Source organism: Anomaloglossus baeobatrachus, chromosome 5 (assembly GCF_048569485.1).
Source record: "Anomaloglossus baeobatrachus isolate aAnoBae1 chromosome 5, aAnoBae1.hap1, whole genome shotgun sequence".
Taxonomy (NCBI): Eukaryota; Metazoa; Chordata; class Amphibia; order Anura; family Aromobatidae; genus Anomaloglossus; species Anomaloglossus baeobatrachus.
This window is the reverse complement of record NC_134357.1, coordinates 506,868,694-506,886,943: the sequence shown is the minus strand read 5'-3', so window position 1 is coordinate 506,886,943 and position 18,250 is coordinate 506,868,694.

Sequence of the window (18,250 nt, the reverse complement as noted above, 5' to 3'; positions counted from 1 at the left end):
GCCGCAAAGTTCTATCTGTGCACGCGTTTCCTTCCCGGCCTTTTTCTTGAAGTCCAACTTGTCAACCACGGACGATTCAATGGAGCCTGCATTCAGCTCAATGGCACCTTCCGCCGAGACACCCCGTCCTGTGACTCTCCACTGCAGTGACACTGCCGGTAGATTAAGGGCGCCCACCGCCGCTGCGACACCCCCGCAGCCACAGCAGATTAATGGCACCACCGAGGTGGTCGCCTACCCTCCTGAGCCTCAACACCCCCTCCTCTGAGCCTGCAGCATCGCTCTGCTTTCTGTGACCTTCCTGAGCCGCTCTACCACTATTGCCCCCCCCCTGGTTAGCAGTAGGATTAAGACACACAGGGATTATAAGACAGGCCCTCATTTTAACATTAAAAATTATATTTTCCTATTTTTCTCCTCTAAATTTGGGATGCATCTTATAATCTGGTGCGTCCTATAAAACGAAAAATACGGTATATTGTACGATGGCCACCGGACAGCTCCTCAAGGGTGATATGTATCACAGAGGTGATTATCCTCTGTGATGTAAGCCTGGAAACAAGCTCCATTTTCATAAAGGATTGAGGGTGTTAATAGGGCTGACAAGGGTCAGGTTTACGAGCAGTCAGAGAGATGGGAAGGACTCACTGCTAACATATCCCATCTTGGGGTGTGGTACTTCAAGTAAATGGAGACCTGTAGTCTCCAGTCTGTGTATCTATGTGGAGGTGTGCAGAGCGCCAGCAGTTTTATTTTTGTTAAGGATCCTGACACTATCCTGAGCAGGTGGACCCCACAGTATCATATTTACTTGTTATTTTGTTTTACTGTTTATTTTAATACCTGGAAAAGGCTGTTTACGTTTATCTTATTGGGCAGTTTATAAAGATTAAATATACCAGATGACATTTAAATAGTTTCTGTGTTTACCTCAACAAGCAGCCAAGTGACTTGCATTACTACAATTGGTGCTAGAAGTGCAGGTAAGCTTCTCAGGAGCACGTGTGTGACTGCTGCGGACGAACCGCATGTTTTGGGTAAAAGCGGCTGAAGGACTAAATATAGACAGCATGGAGGAGCTGAGCAATTAGCTATTACAAGCCAATGTGTAGGAGCAGCAACCTCAGCGGGAGACTAATAAGTAGCTCATACAGGCCAATCTGCAGCAAGCTCAACAGCAACCCCAGCAGCAACAGCTAGCCCAGAAGGAAACAAACCGTTGTTGCAACGTGTCCAGCAATAGCAGCAGCAGGCACTGAAGGAGCAGGTGAAAGTCCTAGCAGAGCCAGTCCATGGCTGGGCAACTGTCCCATCCCCAAGTCAACGTGATGACTCACATGTCCTGAATGCGGTAAGCAGAGCCATACAAAAGATGACCCCGGTGGTCTATATTGAACATCCTTTTTTATGGTGTTTAAAAGGATTGCAGAATGGGAGAAACTGCTTTTGGAGCAGTGAGTGGAGTGGCTGGCTCCACATCTGACTGGAGAGCCACAAAAGGACTATTGGCATGCTTAGCAACTGTCAGGGCACAATGGGTGCTCCATTGGGCATATCACACAGACAAACTTCCCTGCTCCCAAATGTTTGACTTGATGCGTTTAGTCCAAAAGTGGTTGCAGCTGGAGTCCTCCACCCTAGCACAGATAGTGGAGCAGGTTGTCATTGACCGATTCATTCACTCCTTTCCAATGCTGCTGCAGTTGTGGGTTGCCCAGGATGATCCCCGGAATGCTAATGACCTGATGGGCTTGGTAAAAAAGGTGAAAGGCAGATCAGAGGTCCATGGGGAAACCAGGGGTCAAAGTATTGCCATTCTTGAAATACAAAAGGGAGGCCGACACCCACAAAAAGGGTACTAGAGCCACAAGTGACGTGCTTTCAAGCATGGCTGAGCTATTGCGAAGCCTTTACCAAATAATGTAATTTGTTGGAGGTGTCACAGCCCAGGTCACATAGCTGCCCATTAACCCATGACCAAAGAGCCGATGAATTGCATCATGGGTGCAATCTTTGTAGTATGCCTATCCGCTCTGCAGTGTCGACTCTCAACCTGGTGAGGGGTCGCAGGCCTGTCCTGTGTCAATAAACGGAGTGCAAATTATGGGAATATTGGGCTTGGTGAGTTTGGTGAAACAGGTAAGGGATACATTCACTGGCTGATTCTGGGAAAACCGGTGGGTGTCTGCTAAATCTACAGAGATACTAAGGACTACCTTGTGGCTAGAGTGGCCATCGCGACAAATTGTGCCACTGTATCTCCTGAGGTCGACGTTATTAAGGACTTATTTCACCTGGTTTTTGGCGGGACTTTGCCTTTTTCTGGAACTTGTGGGGGTGCCTTTTTACTGCAGTGAGCCAGGTTACCCTTTAAGAAACCTCACTGCAGCTGGAGCCTGATGGGGTTCCCTTTTGTGTATTTGTGGGCGATGAGAAAGAGGCAGCATTCTCAGAGGCCATGCCTTAGCTGGGGGTGTCCGGTGGAAACATTGACACTGCCCAACTTAGGGACGTAACCCTTAAAGGGACATATAATAATGTTACGGTTCTACATGGGATTGCCCAGAAGCCGAGGGCAGATACCAGGTACCCCTACTTCACTGTAAATGGACACTTGTTATATTTGGCTACCAAGCAGAGAGGTAAAGTAATAGAGCAACTGTTTTTACCATGGCCCTATAGACAAAAGGTATTAAATCTGTCCCATTCTAATGTCTTTGGTGGTCATCTGGGCATAGACAAAATCCAGTTGCAGAAACTTCAGAGATTATACTGGACTGGAAGTCGCTTAGAGATTATGTACTATTTCAGGTAATGTACCACCTGCCAGCTAACTGGTTCAGTTGCTCACTTCCATAGTTCCTTACTGCCATTACTTATCATAGTTTGACCAAATTGCTTTGGAGTTAGTGGGACCTCTGGTAAGACATTTGTGTACCATCCACAGACAGCTAGAAAGGTTCAAGAAAACTTTAAAGGCCCTGCTCAAGAAGGTAAGTAAGTAAAATGGCCAGGACAGGGATTGCCTACTGCCATATCTGATGTTCTCTTTAACCTCTTCACGACACATGATGTACTGGGTACGTCATGGATCATGGGAGGTTAAGCTCTGTGGCCTGCCGTGGGAAGTCCGCGGTGATCTGCACACATATCAGCTGATTTCAACAGCTGACATGTGTGATAGCTAGTCGCGAGTGGAATCGTGTTCCACCCGTGACTATTAACTCCTTACATCTAACTGCCAATAACTGGCAGCGAGATGTATATGCGCGCCGCCATAATGGTAACTTTCCCGTCCCCATCGAAAATCACGTGACTTCCGGTGGTTGCCATGATAGCACAAGGTCATGTGATGACGCTTGTAGCTATCATGAGTCAGTTGCTTTTACACCCGGCAGACTGCGCTGTGTAAATAGGAGAGCTCCTTTTCTACAGATCTCCGCTGTGTTGCTGTGATCTGGAGAAATGGAAGAGCGTTCAGATTGCTGATCGTTATAGTCCCCTCAGAGACCTGGTAAAGTAAAAAAAAAAGTTAAAAGTTTTAAAAAATTAAAAAAAAACCCCAAAACCTAAAAGTTCAAATCACCCCCCATTCGCCCCATTGATAATTAAAGGGTTAAAAAAATAAAAAATGTACACATATTTAGTATCACCGTGTTCAGAAATGCCCGATCTATCAAAATATAAAATCAATTAATCTGATTGGTAAACAGCGTAGCAGCAAAAAATTCCAAACCCCAAAGTTACATTTTTTCGTCGCCGCAAATTTTACGCAAAATGCAATAACAGGCGATCAAAACGTAGCATCTGCGCAAAAATGGTACCGTTAAGAACGTCAGCTCAAGAAGCAAAAAATAAGCCATCACTGAGCCATAGATCCAGAAAAATGAGAACTCTATGGGTTTCGGAGAATGGCACAAAATGTGTGACACTTTTTTTGGACAAACTTGTGAATTTTATTTAACTCCTTAGATACAAGTAAACCTATACATGCTTGGTGTCTACAAACTCGCACCGACTTCAGGCATCATAGTGACACATCAGTTTTACCATATAGTGAACATGGTGAATAAAATATCCCAAAAACTATTGTGCAAGCGCACATTTTTTGCAGTTTTTCCACACTTGAAATTTTTTTGCTGTTTTCCAGTACATTATAAGGTAAAATTTATGGTTTCATTTAAAAGTACAACTCATCCCGCAAAAAAACGAGGCCTGATATGGGCAGATTGACCGAAAAATAAAAAAGTTACGGCTCTCGGAAGAAAGAGAGGGAAACACCCCCCCCCCTGAAAAACGCAAAAACGCCTGGGGGTGAAAGGGTTAACATCAGCCCCAAAATCCAAGCACTGTCCCACTTCCTCCTCCAGGAGGGAACGCTGGCGCACTCATCCTTCTGGTCGCTTTACAGTGGTGTTGTATCCTGCTTCTGCCTTCGGCTCCCAGAACCTGCAGACACAATGCAGGTCCCTCAGGAGCGTGCTTAGGGCACTTGCTCCTGCTCTCTTAAAGGGCAAGCATGCCATAACCTAGAAGTGCATCTCAGCCGGTGGCTGAGAATCATTGGGTATTTAAGGTATCTTCCCCCTATGGGAGGTGCCTGAACAATTTGATCATACTCCTAGACACACTTACTAGTTGCCTGGTCCCATTTCCAGTTTCCTGTTACTGTTATTAGTTCTGATAATCCGTACCTGTGTTCCAGAATCTGCCATACTTGTTGTACCTGCTAAAACCTGCCTCTAGTCTTCCTCTCTATTCCAGCCACCCTGCCTGGATCTGTGTTCATGACTGCAGTCTCGACCCTGGGGTCAGTTACCACGGAACCGAGAGATACTGTGTAGTGGCACCTGGCAGCTACTTTCCAGCACAAGCCTAATCTCACCAACAGAGGCTCTAGTGAATCTGAAGTAGTCACTTAGGGTGATCCTGATCCTGTTGCACTGTGGGTCCGCACCAGCGTGACATTCATCATTAGATAAAATCCTCAGGCCTCTACGGGGTTTTCTCCATTTGAACTCCTTTAGGGCCGACATACTTGTGGTCTCCTAGACATAGCGAAGGAGATGAGGGTAGGGTCCCTATAGGAGCATCATCAAACAAGTGGCACAGATGCAGAAAATGATTGTAAAAGTGATGCCTATCGTGAAGGAAAGACTTCTCCAGGCGCCAGAGGCCCAGGCGAGGGTCTACAATTGATACGTAAGGGTGAGACTATGCAGTCCTGAAGACCGAGTGTTAGTGTTGATTGATTAGTTGATTCCTATGGTGGAGAGAAAACTTCTGGCCAAATGACTGGCCATGCGAAGTGGTAGAAAAACTTGGGGAAGTGAACTATAAGGTCCACCAGCATGGAAGACAAAAGCCCTATCAAGTATACCATATCAACCTGATCAAGATGTATTATAAATTTGAACAGAATACATATCTCAGTCATTTTTTATCTAAATCTCAAAAAGACCACTCCATAATAGCATAAGAACCAGAAAGGACAGGAGTTTTTGCAAGGCAGAAAAAAGAATTTTATTGATACAAAAATCACAAGTAAACATATATGAAAAAACACGTAAAGGTTAAAATAGTGGTATAGGGGGGAGACACCCAGAGACATGTGGGACAGAAAGGCACGCTCATATAAATATCAGAAACATGGGTATATACATCAGGCTTAAATAAGTTATAAAGTGCAATCATATAATAAACCTTACTTCAATTGCTTACCCATTGTTAAAAGAGCGTCGCTAATGCGTCGCTAAAACGTCCCACAAGTCAGAAAAACCCTTCCAACGCGCGTTTCGCGTCGCACATCTCAGCTTCTTCAGGGAGGGCCGCCCTGAGGGAGCTGAGATGTGGGATGCGAAACGCGTGTTGGATGGGTTTTTCTGACTCGTGGGACGTTTTAGCGACGCATTAGCGACGCTCTTTTAACAATGGGTAAGCAATTGAAGTAAGGCTTATTATATGATTGTACTTTATAACTTATTTAAGCCTGATGTATATACCCATGTTTCTGATATTTATATGAGCGTGCTTTTCTGTCCCACATGTCTCTGGGTGTCTCACCCCTATAGCACTATTTTAACCTTTACGTGTTTTTTCATATATGTTTACTTGTGATTTTTGTATCAATAAAATTCTTTATTCTGTCTTGCAAAAACTCCTGTCCTTTCTGATCAAAATGTAGTGAGACAGGGAGCTGGTTTAAACTCAGTGTATGGTAGTCAATCCTGAAGCCGATATCGATGATGTCACAGTGGCAGAGACACTGTCACTGGAGCAGAAACATCATTGCCGGGAAATGCTCTAGTGAAACTGACACGTGTTTTCTGAATTACCGAGATCTCGTGGAACATGAGATTCTTATGGAACCTCACATGAGGGTGAACTTGAAGCAATACCAGATCCCTGAGGCCTGTGCTGATTTTAGAAGAGGTGAAACAAATGTTGAACTTGGGAGTCATTTCAGGAAGCCAATGGCAATTACAGATTCTGCAATGACTATCAGAAGGTGAATGAAGTATTCGATGTGTATCCGATGAGTATCCGATGCCTCATGTTCATGAGCTAATTGAGAAGCTAGGGCCATCATGCTATGTTGCCATTTTTGACCTAACGAAATTGTACTAGTAAATACCCCTGTCCCAAGATGCTAAGGAGAAGAGGGCCTTCTCTACGCCTGACTGGGGCTTTCAGTAAACACAGATACTGTTCGGGTTGCAAGGAGCTCCAGCCAGCTTCCTGAGGGCTATGGACCAGATCCTAGCTCCCCACAAGAAGTACACAGCGACATACCTAGACAATGTTGTGATTTTCAGAATAGAGTGAGGAAGTCATCTAAGAAAAGTTCAAGTGATGTTTGATGCTCTAAGGAAGGCAGGGTTTTCTATAACTGAAGAAGTGTGGAAGAAGTGTGCCATTTGGAAGGAGAAGGCCCACTATCTAGGCAATATAGAAGGTAGGAGTTGAAGCCATACAGAATTGGCTCAATTCAGGGCTTTTGTTGAGATTGTGAGATAATACGGACGGTTTATCCTAAACTTCGCCATGATTGCCGCACCCCTGATTGAACTTGTTAAAGGTAAAAAGTAGGCTATGGCTAACTGGACTTTAGAAGCGGTTACGGCTTTTCAAGAATTAAAGGTAGCCCTCTGTAAACAGCCAATCTTGGTGGCACCCGACTTCAAGAAGGAATTTGTGGTCCACACAGATGCCTCAGAGCTCAGATTTGTGGCGGTTTTGTTTCGGGAGGTAAACAGTAGAGTTGAGTGAGTACCTAACTATTTGTACTCACTATACTCATAATGAGTACTGTGTAATATTCGCGTATTCGTTCCAAATAGCATGTGCAGTGCAAGTCAATGGGGAAATCTTGCAAATTAACGAGTAACCTGAATGCCGCACTATTTGCTACTCGCACTAATAGCATGGCATTCGAGTCACTCATTACTTTGCAAGTTTTTCCCCGTTGACTTGAACTGCACACGCTATTTGGAACGAATATGCGAGTATTAGACAGTACTCGCTATTAGTATAGCAAGTACGAATAGTTAGATACTCGCTCAACTCTACTAAACAGAGAACATCCAATACTCTACATGAGTGGGAAACTGTCATCCAGCAAAAATAACTATTCTATCCTGAAGAAGTAGTGCTTGGCTATTAAGTGGGAGGTTCACACATTAAAGTACTACCTTTTATATCGATGTTATGCTTAATAGGAGAGACACACTGCAAGGCCAGCAAAAGCACAGCCACAGACAAAAGCTAGGCAAGCCTTTAAAGGCTGGAATATTCTTCACCCAGCTCACAGTAAATGGGAGGGGGACTTTGACAAAAACTTTCTCAGCTTCTGTCCCCGGACAGCTGGTGTCTGGTTTTGCAGACTGAGTATTGTCAAACACCTAGAAAATGACTCTCAAAGAAACACAAGAAGTGTAGTAAATCAAAGGGATAAAACAAATTAGAGAGATCAAATCCAAATGGAGGAAGACAAACAATACTTGTACCACTCACCACTACTACCATGCATGAACTGCAATAAACAGCATTGACCTGGGCTGGGAAAAGGGTTGAAATAGTCCGTCTCATGCTGGACGAGATGATCAGGTGTTGGATATCTTCCAATCACTCCCAAAAAAACACTCCCTCTAACCAGCACAGCAGAATGGACATGCAATGCCTGCCTGGAACCACAGACTCAAGACTGGTTGTCACGGACAGGCTAGAGGATAACCGCTCACAAAGCAGGACCCCGAGAACCCTTAAACCCTTTAACCCCTATACAGGGATTTGGAATTACTGCAAGGCCCCGGAGATCGCTACCTGTGGAAGGCTGCAGTCCAGAGGAGAGTAGTAGTCAGGCAGGGTCAAACCAGGAGATGCAGAACAAGGCCAAAATCAACAGACAAGGACGTAGTCAGGAAAACAAGCAGATGTCAAATCCGGATCTGACAGCGAGGTACAAAAACGGCAGGCAGAAGAGTAGTTGTGACGCCCTGGCAAAACCAGGCAGTCACACAATAGGCCCCCGCATAACACCTTCCCTCACAGGGTTACATTCAGCAGACCTGAAACCCTAGTCACCCCCCTTAGGACAAGACAGGCACACTAGTGGGCGGGACCAGGCGGTTAGGGAACACCCACCTAGGGGTCTAGACAGTAGATCAGTTTTAGAGATTGAGCTTGAAGATCAAGTTGAGAGGAGTGGAAGGCTGGGGCTAGGTGTAGCTCCAGCGGAGGTGAAGCTCAAGTTGACTGGTGCCAGGGTCGGAGCCCTGGTACCTTGGCTAGGTGGCAGACGGTGGTCCCCATCAGCAGGCGATGGGAAGACGGCAGCCGGAGATCAGAAGTGGACCGGGACAGGGTTGGAGCCCGCCGGTACCGACACCAGAGACCCGACCCGGAAACCGAGCACAGAGGGGGTACTTGGACTCTGAAGCCAAGACCAGAACCAACGGCCTAGCTAATTAACCAATTGAGGGCACAAACGGAGTACGGCCAACCCCGTACAACTACGCCCCCCTTTTCATTTGGCGTGTCTGCGTAACCCCTGGGTCCGGAGGATCCCTCGAGCCACACAGCGGGTCCAGACCCGAGCAGCTCGGCTGCTACAGGCGTGGGGACGACACATAGTCAAAGAACAGGCAGAGGTCAAAACACAGGGATCACTATTCAAAAAAGAGTGGGAACCAGAAAGCAGAAATACAAAACTATCTCTGGCAGACACCAGCAGACAAGAGGGAGAAATAGAAGGGTGGGGTGTCTTTCCATTGGTTGTAGCTGAATGGTGGTAACTTCAGCTGGAAGACACATGCCACCTACAGTCAGCTAGTGGTACTGCAGGTGCCAGGGAAACCCAGCTTAGTGGATGACCGCAGCCTGCACCCACCAGAGCCACTGACATCAACTCCTCTCCTATCACCTGCACACTCCATGGCGGGAACATGGCGTTGCCTGGTGATCAAAGCAGAAGTCACAGGAGCGGACTCTGGTGGTGACGTGACAAAATACAATCCCACCACTTACTAGTACGAGACACCTGCAGCATCCTGCGTTGCCTGGCAACTGAGGAACACAGTGTCCTATATTCACAGGGCAGTTAAACCAGTGAGAGACATGGTGTCCTGCGTCCCCACACACCCCACCACTCCACTATGCGCAGCTCCCTCAGATTGAGACGGGTTACCTGTGTTTGTAGAACTCCACCCCCAATGCAAACAGACCCCTTCCTGGTAAATGGGGGGAGGGTGGACGGTGTTCCCTTTTGGGCCTGCAGGATAATGGCAACGCTACTGACCAGAGTTGTGCTACACCAGACCAGATTTGCTTCCAGAGGGAAGCACTGAACTACCATTCCTAACAGTACCCTCCTCCCTAAGGCTACTTTCACACATCAGTTTTCTGCATTCAGGCACAATCCTTTTTTTTCCTGATCCAACGGATCTGGCAAAAAATGTAAAAACCGTATGCACCGGATCCGTTTTTTAACGTTTACAAAAACGGATCCGGCAGCCGCATCCGTTTTTTGCCGCATTGCGCCGGATCCGGTGTCCATAGACTTTCACTGTAAAACACGCCGTATTGCGCCGTATTCGGCGCGATGCGGTTTTTTTGCCGGACAAAAAAACGTTACAAGATACGTTGCCTCCGGCCGCCGCTTTAATTAATTTTGCCGCATCTGGAAAAAAACGGATGCAACGCAAAGCCATCAGGCACAATCCGGAAACAATGCAAATCTATGGGGATAAAACGGATGCGGTACCGGATCCGTTTTACCCGTTTTTTTCCGGATTGTGCCTGATGGAAAAAACCTGATGTGTGAAAGTAGCCTAAGAGAGACTTCTGGGCTCTCACCACTCTTTTTGTCTGGAAACACTTTGTGGAACTCAGCGATGAGATGGTTGGCATTCATTTTACCTCTCAGGACCAAAGACCTGTCCTCTGTAACATACCCTTTCCAATGAAATGCAGTGGTAAAAGAAGCACTTGCTACATTTTAGTTGTTAGATGGACATTCCCATTAAGTTTCTTGGTCAGGGCACCGGTGATGTTACGAGAAATGTGCTGGTGTAGAGCAGGGGCGGGCTAGGCCGAGGGGCGAGGGGCAATTGCCCCCCGGGCTGCTCTCCCAGGTATTGTAGAGGGCCGGCCGCCTGCTGCATAATGTCATTATAACACACATGGCCGCGCACAGTGAATTGCGCGCGGCCGTGTCTCGTGTACTGTGGCCGGGCACACTGACACTTCTACAGGCAAATGACCGGCCGTATAGTTCAGGAGACCGGCCGCTCGCAGTGCACAGTGCGCGGCCACGTGTGCTATAATGACGTCATGCAACACGCGCTGCCTCCATCCAGCCGAGGAGCATCAGACAAGGTTTGCTACTACATCCCAGTTTCTAGGAGCTGCCTGGGTAGTGGGCGTGACCGGCTTTGTTAGTGGGCGTGGCCATGTTTCCTCCCGTCCACTATAATCATGCAGGCTGCGCCCCCCCACCTACCCTCCTTCCCCCCCTGCGCCCCCCTGAACCTCCCATCTGGAGGTCTTACCTCAGACCCCCGCTTCTATTATAAAGAACTCCAGGACACCTAAAGTTTCTTTCTGTTTTCAGCTGTATTGCTGAGGCCCCGCCCCCTAAGGATCACATGAGTGTGACGTCACCACAGGTCCTTTAGCCCGTGGGATTTGATTTTACCATCAAAGAAGTCTGTGGCTGCACGGGAGAGAAGAAGAGAGAAGTGTCCCCCAATCATCAAAAGTAAAAAGCCCCCAGTATGTGTCTGAGTGTATAGGATTGTGTCTGTGTATGAATTTTTGTATGTGAATGTTTTCAAATATGTATACACTTCTATGTGACTATATCTGTGTGTGTCTGTGTATGTGTGTGTATGTATACAGCTGTACGCAGGAGTGTGTATATGTATACGGCTGTACGCGGATGTGTGTGTGTGTATACGGCTGTACGCAGGGGTATGTCTGTGTACGGCTGTACGCAGGTGTGTGTGTGTCTATGTGTATACGGCTATACTCGGATGTGTGTGTGTATACGGCTGTATGCAGGTGTCTGTATGTGTATACGGCTGTACACAGGTGTGTGTGTCTATGTGTATACGGCAGGATGCAGGGGTGTTTATGTGTATATGGCTGTACTCAGTGGTGTGTGTATACGGCTGTACGCAGGGGTGTGTGTGTGTGTATGTGTATATGGCTGTATGCAGGGGTGTGGGTATGTGTACACTGCTGTACGCAGGGGTGTGTGTGTGTGCATACGGCTGTACGCAGGTGTGTGTCTATGTGTATACGGCGGTACGCAGGGGTGTTTATGTGTATATGGCTGTACTCAGTGGTGTGTATACGGCTGTACGCAGGAGTGTGTATGTGTATATGGCTGTACTCAGTGGTGTGTGTATACGGCTGTACGCAGTGGTGTGTGTATCTGGCTGTACTCAGGGGTGGTGTATACGGCTGTACGCAGTGATGTGTGTGTCTATGTGTACACTGCTGTACGCAGGGATGTGTGTATACGGCTGTACGCAGGTGTGTGTGTCTGTGTATACGGCGGTACACAGGGGTGTGTGTATACAGCTGTACGCAGGGGGGTGTGTGTGTGTGTGTATGTGTATATGGCTGTACTCAGGGGTGTGTGTATACAGCTGTACGCAGGGGTTTGTGTGTATGTGTATACGGTTGTACGCAGGGGTTTGTGTGTATGTGTATACGGCTGTACGCAGGGGTGTATGTGTGTTTGTGTGTGTGTGTGTGTATACGGCTGTACGCAGGGGTGTATGTGTGTGTGTATATGGCTGTATGCAGGGGTGTGTGTGTATGTGTATACGGCTGTACTCAGGGGTGTGTGTGTGTGTGTGTGTATACGGCTGTACGCAGGGGTGTATGTGTGTGTGTGCATGGCTGTACGCAGGGGTGTGTGTGTATGTGTATACGGCTGTACTCAGGGGTGTGTGTATGTGTATACGGCTGTATGCAGAGGTGTGTATATGTGTATACGGCTGTACGCAGGGGTGTATGTGTGTGTGTGTATACGGCTGTACGCAGGGGTGTATGTGTGTGTGTGTGTATATGGCTGTATGAAGGGGTGTGTGTGTATGTGTATACGGCTGTACTCAGGGGTGTGTGTATGTGTATACGGCTGTATACAGAGGTGTATGTGTATACGGCTGTACGCAGGTGTGTGTGTGTGTGTGTGTGTAGGTGTATACCGTGTCGGTGTATATGTCTATATATGTGTACACATCTCTGTACTGTATGTTTACAGTCCGTGTTTCTGGGGTTGTGTATGTGTGTAAGATGCCTGTATGTGACGCTGCCTGCCCACCATCAGAGTTCACAGTGTTTTGGATTCAGAGTGTTTTCGCTGCATTGTACAGTACAAGCCCAGTGGATGGGTTTTGTACAAATCCTGTGTACACTGTACGTGTACAGCCCACAGCGAAATCTGACTTGTGGTGCTGCTTCCCGAGCCCTGGCATGTCAATTTATTGCTGTGTAGCCACAAGTGTCTCCACAGAGAGATCAGAAGAGAGACCACAGCGGCCCGATCCCTGACTGTAGGCACAGGCTGCTGTGGTCCCTGCGGAGAGCACTCGTGGCCCTGCAGGAGGGGACATGATGCGTCCAGGACACACCATGTCTAGACCGTGGGCATGTAGCCTTATAGTGCATTGTGTATGTGTAAAACATTTGTATCTGTAGAACACAACACTAAATCTATACGGGTGAGTGCCCACCATCAGGCGCCCTCACGGTCTGGAGACGCAGCGTGCTTTCTCTGGTGGAGAAACTAGGCTCCTGGGCGGGAGATCGCGCTGTCAGTGCACACCATCAGGCGTCCTCATGGTCTGGACGCAGCGTGCTTTCTCTGCTGGAGATGCTAGGCTCCTGGGCGGGAGAACGCGCTGTCCGTGCATACCATCAGAGTGACTGTCAGCGGATATTCGCTATATTCTCCCGCTCAGAGCACTAGCATCGCTGTTAGAATAAATTGACTTGCTGAGGATAGGAAAGCATCGCCACAGGTCAGTTTATGGAGCGTCCAAAAGAGCCCAGGGGGCCGGAGATTTCTATAAATCCATCCACTGTGCCTGTGCTGTACAATGCAGCATTTTGGACTGTGAAAACCACTCTGCATCCAAGACGCTGCCGACACTGATCGTGGGCACGCAGCACTAAGGGCTTGTTCACATATGTGTTAGGGAATGTCATTTGTCTTTCCATGTTTATGAAAAGAAGTGAAATTAACCCCTGCAGTGTGAGGTAGCTATGTCACCACCTTATGGCCTCCTTCACGTGTGTGTGTGTATGTGGTATGTGTTGTGTCCGTTTTTTTCACGGTTACAACGACTACCCATTATAATCTATGGTGCTGCTCACATGTCCATGTGTTTACACAGACCGTGTGTTATCCCTACGGAGACATATGTTTTTTTTTTCCGGCAGCGCAGATGGCAAAGGCCAATAGAAGTCTATGGTGCCGTGAAAAACACACACAGCACACAGATGGCATAAGTGTATAGTCCGTGTGCCAGCCGTGTTCTGTACGAGTTTAACATTGAAAATATAGGATAAGCTTTGTAATTGCTGTATATGTAGTTAGCTGGGTTATGGTACTGTATCTATGTAGTTTTGCTCCTATATCAATACAGTAAGCTCAGTTATGGTACTATGTCTATGCAGTAAACTTGTTGTCCTTGCTTGGTGTCCTGTTGCTGTTTCTATGTAGTAGACTAAGTAAGTACAAATTTGTTCCTGTATGGGTACAGTAAGCTCGGTTCTGCTCCTGTATCTCTGTAGTAAGCTCGGTTCTGCTCTCATATCTCTGTAGTAAGCTTGGTATTGATTCCCTTATCTCTGTAGTAAGCGCGATTCTGCTCTCATATCTATGTAGTAAGCTTGGTATTGTGTTACACCTCGTGGCTCTCCTGTTGTAAGGAATGAGGTGGTCCCCCATTCCTTGTCTGCCGCGAGCCCTCCTGCTCAGCAGCACCAAAGGTCTGGGGGACTGCGCAGTCTGCAGGAGTTGCCTCCTTGGAGACGCAGCAGAAGGGTGACACCTAGTGGTTCTCCCCTTGCAAGGAATGGAGTGGTCTCCCATCCCTTGTCTGCCACAAGCCCTCCTGCTCAGCATCACAGAGGGTCGGGGAGGTTGCGCAGTGTGCAAAGGATGGATACTCAGGGAAGCAGCAAGACTTCCCTTATCTCTGCACATTGTGAAACCGAGGATCCCGCCTTTATGACCCAGAGGCAGGAAGATGAGTATGTGCCCCACGTGACGTCTTCTGATTCGCTCACTGATATCACACGGCCCGATAACGAGGCTGGTGGTGTGCTGAATCTTGACTGGCCGGGCCAAGACGTCACGAATCCTGATTGGGTCACGTCCATCTCGCGCCCGCCCTTGGGTGGAGCTACACCTCCTTAAAAGCTCCCCCTGCCATCATGGCGGAGCGCGACCGTCCTTCTATGTTTGGATGTCTGGCAGCGTGCTGCCACGCCACTGCTCAGGCATTATTGTCTTTCGTGGGCTTTTCCCTTGCTGCTCAGGCAGCACCTGGTTTGCAGGCCGTGTTCCTGCCTTGCTGCTCCGGCAGTATCTCCTTTAACAGGCAGTGTTCCTGTCCCAGGTGAGCTCCTCGAGTCTCCACCGGACTCACCTGGTTATTGAAAGCACACGTGCGTGGGCACCTCTGTGCTACCCTCGTGCCATATCCTGTGACTCCCGCTGGCACACGTGCGTAGGCACCTCTGTGCGTCCCCGTGCAACAGGTACACCGATCGAGAAGCCCCGAGCCATACAACCCTCACGGGTTAGGGCGTACCGGTGTACATAGATCGTCTGTGACATTCCAGACGATCACTAGTAGCAACCCGCTCACTCTTTCCTGACCATAGCAGCGGTCCCTTACACCGCACAGTGGACCTTGACCGGCGGAAGCTGTCCATTTCCCATCTTGGCACGCTTCCCCGGGTCCCCCTCGTAACATTACGGTCGCGCCAAAGGTCTGGCTATTGCGGAAGAGCAGCAGCAGTTGCTGCGTTATGTGCAGCAGTTGGAGTCACGATTGGCAGCAGTGGAGCGGTCTTCCCCCGATAAGGCTGCTCTAGCAACAGTCGCCACCCAGGCGGCTACTCAGGCTGTGGAATTGTGCGGAAGGTCGCCTCGCCTTGCGCTCCAGGAGCGCTTCAGCGGGGACAACTCTGAGTGCCGTGGTTTCATAAACCAGGTTACCACCTACTTGGAGTTGTCCGCGACTGATTATGCTACTGAGAAGGCGAAGGTAGCCTTCGTCCAGTCCCTGCTCACAGGGAAAGCGCTAAAATGGTCCACGCCGTTGTGGGAGCGCGGAGATCGGGTGGTGAATCACCTTCCAGTTTATCTTGAGGCCATGAGAAAGGTGTTCCTCGGGCCTCAAGTCACCCACGACTCTGCGCTGCGGCTCCTACGCCTTCGGCAAAGGTCCACTTCAGTCGGGGACTTTGCAGTACAATTCAGGACACTCGCCGCAGAGCTGGACTGGCCAGATAAAGTCCTGGTCCCTGTGTTCTGGGAGGGTCTGGCAGGGTTCGTCAAAGACGCACTGGCCACGCGTGACGTGCCGACCACCTTAGAGTCCTTGATTCGGCTTGCCTCTCGCATAGACATCCGCCACGCGAAGCGGAGGCTCGAGGTCTCTTCGGCACCCACGTCTACCTTGTCTATAGAGCCTCTGACTCCCCTTCCCCACCAGACCGGTCTCCCAGCCAGCTCTGTTGATGACTCTGTGGAGCCAATGGAAGTCTCCAAAGTGATCCCCTCTACCATAGGTTCTCGGCCGTCGGCCGTTTGCTTTGCCTGTGGGCAGGGGGGACATGTAGCTACCCGATGTTTGAAACCTTCGGAAGAAAGTCAGTGTCTTGTTTCACCTACGGTCAGCGTGAGGAGGGTCATTTCCACTCCCCAAGACCAGGTGCCACCTGGTAAGACCCTCACTTCCTCTGACTCCCAGAATGGTGTGCTGTCATAGGATCATGCCTCCAAAGTTGGGGTCCACTTCAGGGTCGACAAGACCAGAGACCTAGGGGTCAGGCATTATTGGGGGACGGCGGTAGCCCAGGATGTACATAAGAATATGGAAGCCCGTACGTCCTGTGCGTATAATAAACCGTTCAGGCGGAGGCCTGCGGGTCTTCCACATCCTGTGCCATCTTTCGCACCTGGTGACCTAGTGTAGCTGTCTTCTGAACATATTAACCTTCCGGTACAGACAGCCGAGTTTGCTCCTAGGTACCTTGGCCCGTTTACAGTAATAGAGCGGGTAACCGCGGTAGTATATCGACTCCAGCTCCCTTCGTGCTGGGCTATTTCTAATACGTTTCATGTATCTCTTCTGAAACCCGTACGACCTAAAACCTCGGGGTCCCTGCTGTCCCAGGCCGACTTCTCTTCCGACGACCCAGAAGTAGCGAAGCTAGTAAAAACAAAAATCGTACAGGGCAAGAGGTAATTCCTCGTGGAGTGGGTCGGTCGTGGCCCAAAGCATAGGTCCTGGGAATTGGAGGATCATGTCCACGCCCCAGGTTTGGTGGTGGCCTTCGAGCGCAGGCGGGGGGGGTAATGTTACACCTCGTGGCTCTCCTGTTGCAAGGAATGAGGTGGTCCCCCATTCCTTGTCTGCCGCGAGCCCTCATGCTCAGCAGCACCAAAGGTCTGGGAGACTGCGCAGTCTGCAGGAGTTGCCTCCTTGGAGACGCAGCAGAAGGGTGACACCTAGTGGTTCTCCCCTTGCAAGGAATGGAGTGGTCTCCCATCCCTTGTCTGCCACGAGCCCTCCTGCTCAGCATCACAGAGGGTCAGGGAGGTTGCGCAGTGTGCAAAGGATGGATACTCAGGGAAGCAGCAAGACTTCCCTTATCTCTGCACATTGTGAAACTGAGGATCCCGCCTTTATGACCCAGAGGCAGGAAGATGAGTATGTGCCCCACGTGACGTCTTCTGATTCGCTCACTGATATCACACGGCCCGATAACGAGGCTGGTGGTGTGCTGAATCTTGACTGGCCGGGCCAAGACGTCACGAATCCTGATTGGGTCACGTCCATCTCGCGCCCGCCCTTGGGTGGAGCTACACCTCCTTAAAAGCTCCCCCTGCCATCATGGCGGCGTGCGACCGTCCTTCTATGTTTGGATGTCTGGCAGCGTGCTGCCACGCCACTGCTCAGGCATTATTGTCTTTCGTGGGCTTTGCCCTTGCTGCTCAGGCAGCACCTGGTTTGCAGGCCGTGTTCCTGCCTTGCTGCTCCGGCAGTATCTCCTTTAACAGGCCGTGTTCCTGTCCCAGGTGAGCTCCTCGAGTCTCCACCGGACTCACCTGGTTATTGAAAGCACACGTGCGTGGGCACCTCTGTGCTACCCTCGTGCCATATCCTGTGACTCCCGCTGGCACACGTGCGTAGGCACCTCTGTGCGTCCCCGTGCAACAGGTACACCGAGAAGCCCCGAGCCATACAACCCTCACGGGTTAGGGCGGACCGGTGTACATAGATCGTCTGTGACATTCCAGACGATCACTAGTAGCAACCCGCTCACTCTTTCCTGACCATAGCAGCGGTCCCTTACACCGCACAGTGGACCTTGACCGGCGGAAGCTGTCCATTTCCCATCTTGGCACGCTTCCCCCGGTCCCCCTCGTAACAGTATTGATTCCCTTATCTCTGTAGTAAGCTCGGTTCTGCTCCCTTATCTCTGTAGTAAGCTTGAT